General features: G+C 29.7%; 1 long non-coding RNA gene across 1 annotated transcript; it reads right to left on the reverse strand.

Annotated features, from left to right (window-relative positions):
* Positions 1-1,281, reverse strand: LOC127713866 (uncharacterized). Its single transcript, XR_007987505.1, has 2 exons — positions 1,198-1,281; positions 1-408 (listed from the first exon to the last, which is right to left on the reverse strand). It is a non-coding gene; the product is annotated as an uncharacterized LOC127713866 (long non-coding RNA).
* Positions 1,282-3,557: the final 2,276 nt, after the last annotated feature.

Below are 3,557 nucleotides of genomic sequence, written 5' to 3' on the forward strand. Positions count from 1 at the left end.
TAAGACAATAACCATTTTAATGCAAGTCAACAATTAAAGAAATTACAACAGTTTATACATCATCCACATTTAAGACCTTTTAAACGAAAATATTAACGTTGATAAATTATCATTTTTTAGTCAAAGATGTATTTACTTAATTGTACATGTAAATCATTTTTCTGGTTAAATCATTCATAAGTCCATGGTAACTTTTGGTCCTCTTGAAATCTTTCACAAATGGTTTTAATTTTCAATTTTACAAATTTGTTTATTGTGCATTAAACAAACAAAAATGTCCAGTTAACATGCATACGAAATACTTTGTCAGTTTGGTCAGTTTTCTTCATCATCCATTGATATTATTCATGAATTAAGTCCAAAGTTTCTGCATTCCAATCCTGTTCCATTAAGTCTTCATTAATTAATCTGAAAGAAAAAAAATCATACATCATAACATGCATAGAATTTTGAATTAAAATAACATTACAATACCATGCTCCAGTCTGCAATTATTCAAAAATATATGTTACTGGCATATTTTATTTGTGTTTGTGTGTAATTTATTCACAACATTTATACACTAAGAGCAATTTAGACACATGTATGTCTATTATTAAAGACTATGTGTTCTCTAGATATCTTTGGCTATAGTTGTTGGGTTGCTGTCTCTTAGACTTATAACACACATCTCTTTTTATCAAAATAGACTTTTATTGTTCATGGATCAGGTGTCTCTCAAAGCCAAATAAAATAGTATGTGTGGTTCCAGTTACATTAAAAAAAAAATTAGGGTAGGTAGGTAAGAATTTTTTTTTTATTTTATGGTTTTTTTTTTACATTGAGTCTATCATGTCTATGGGAGCAACATTCTGACTTAAACAGTACTTACTGAAAAATGACAAAAAAATCTTTAGGGTAGGCTATTGTTAAGATTAAAAAAAAAAGGTAGGTAAGGTAATTGGAACCACGCAAATATTTTTATTTAGCCTCATATTATCTTTCCCTTTGTGTTGTGTTTGTTGTTGGTTTACTATCTGGTTGAAGCATACCAGACACCTCATTTTGTTCACATAATAGCCATGATTAACCATTGTGCATGATGATCGGATCAATGTTTTTGAGATGTGTTTACAGCTTATAGATGTGAATGATTAACATGATTAATGTATTTTTATTTCAAGTGTGGGAAGGATGAAAAAATAATTCAATAAGTACCTTTCAATAATCTTATACTCAAATTTCTTTTCTGCTGCTGGTTCGTTTGTTTTCATCGTGTTTTCATATTATTGAGTGGATATTGATCATCATTTTTGCAGCTTTGTACCTTCACCATGATCAATCCCTTTTAATATATGGACAACCTAAAAAAAATGTAAAAACATTTTATTAATAATTTTTAATTCTGGTCATGACCTGTATGCATCATATATTACTGATATTTATCATACAATGTACATATATAATTAAGAAGCTTCTTTCAGTTAAGTATAAAGACTCTAAAACACAATATTAACCTTTAGGGATTTTTTGTGTTGCATGTCCATCCAAATCAGAACATGGCAAAATTAAGTTGAATGTGCCTGAATGTGTGTAGTAAACTGTAAACATCTTTCCTTGATTGTGAATGCACACAATGTAATTCAATATTGAGAATAATAAAATTATTATTACATTCCCACCTCCCCCTTTTCAGAACACCAAATGGTCATCCTCAAAGTGTGAACTAACAGAGCCCATGAATGAAACTAAAGGGGGTGTATATCTTTTTTTTTTTTAATTTTAATTAAAAATATTCATGATGTAAAAATCTCTTAAAAATTACCTGTATCTGCTGTACGTCTGCCCTACATCAGCACATCGTCTCATCGTAAATTCTTGGTTCAACAGCTAATGTCATACCTAAATGTTCTGCCTTTAATGTCTATTTTTTTATTTATCGAAGGTTGTTGAGTATTAATTATTATTAACACGATTAATGTAACTACAGCTGGACAATGCTGGACAGGATACATATTCGTACAATATTTTTAGTTTCAAATTTGAACACATTCCGTGTATTAATGATAACGACTATCTGATTGGCCGATCGGAAATCCCGGAAATAGAGTTATCTAATCAAATCAGCAGTTATATATATAGTCTGGTAGAAAAAAATGGCAGCCTCCATGAATGTAAACATGTGTGTTGAAAAACAACATTATAGACTACAGTTTCACGAATTTTCTGCTCAAATTATGCCAAAACACTGACATTTAGCGTACAATTGATTGGAGCGGATTATATGTGAAATGTTTCTATAGATTAACTTATATGACCCGAGTTCCAGTGCCGAGTTCAAGACATGAAAACGATGAAAAATTCATCACACCGACAAAGTTAAGATACCGAAACAGTTTATAGAACAATGTGGAAAATGAAATCCGTTCACTTTACTTTTCTCAAAAGAACAGTAGACCAGTAACAGTTAATGAACATGATGAAGTCAAAGGAGAAATAATTATATTGTTGTATACATGTAGACTGTAGTGCAGGGCAGTTGCCAGTACGGTCACTTGAAGAAAAAAACGGAGTTATCCTAACAATTCGTACAGTTTGAAATTTATTTCTGCAACAGATCTGTTTAAAACGGCCCTTTTAAGAGCCATGCACATTTTTTCAAAAAGAATCTTAATTGTTTTTGTTCGTTAAATCAAACAGAATCTTATTCTCAACCCAATTTGATATAAAATATTCATTTCTTTATTTATATTATCTGATTATTGAACATTTAATTTTATTTCTTAATAGTTAAAATGTATCCTTTCAATGTGTCATACTCATAGGCTATATGGTGATGTATTATATTCACCCTACATCTGAGGAGCTACCATTTTACTTATTTTATATGGGGGGGGGGGGGGGGTCTTTCAGACCAAATGATTATTTTCATTTGTTACTAGGCAAGTGATTTCATATCACATTTAACCATGTAACATTTTTTGAACAAATGTTTCATATACATGTATATATGTTGGTTTATGAAATATTCATTACATCCCATATATTATCATGATTATATTATTTAATTTCTTATCAGGCCAGAAAATTATATGTTACAAATTAAATCCTTTATATAATAATCATGCACTTAATTATCTGAAAAATTTAAATTAGAAGTATATATTCCTTTAAATTTCTAAGTCCAAAATTCCACTGGAATATTTGCATTAAATCAAAACTCCACTGAAATATAAACAATAATATTCCACTGGAAATTAATTGGAAAATCTTTGGAAGTTTCATTGGAAATTTCACTGATTTTCCATTGGAATTACAGTGTGAAAAATATTCCAGATGTTTTGGATGAAATTCTAATGGGATTCCATCGGAATATTTTTTTCCACTGAATACCAGTGTAATTTCACTGGAAATCCAGTGGAATCCCGTACTCATTTTCAGTAGGGTTGTCCCGTCACATTGTTCTCAATTATAAAAACATCATAAACATATCTTTATTTACAGTATTTATACGATATTTCATAACAAGGTTGTTCATTTACATCGAAGAAGAAGTTATTTGTAAATGCATATTTTTC

The sequence above is a fragment of the Mytilus californianus genome, unplaced genomic scaffold (assembly GCF_021869535.1).
Source record: "Mytilus californianus isolate M0D057914Y unplaced genomic scaffold, xbMytCali1.0.p SCAF_82, whole genome shotgun sequence".
NCBI lineage: Eukaryota > Metazoa > Mollusca > Bivalvia > Mytilida > Mytilidae > Mytilus > Mytilus californianus.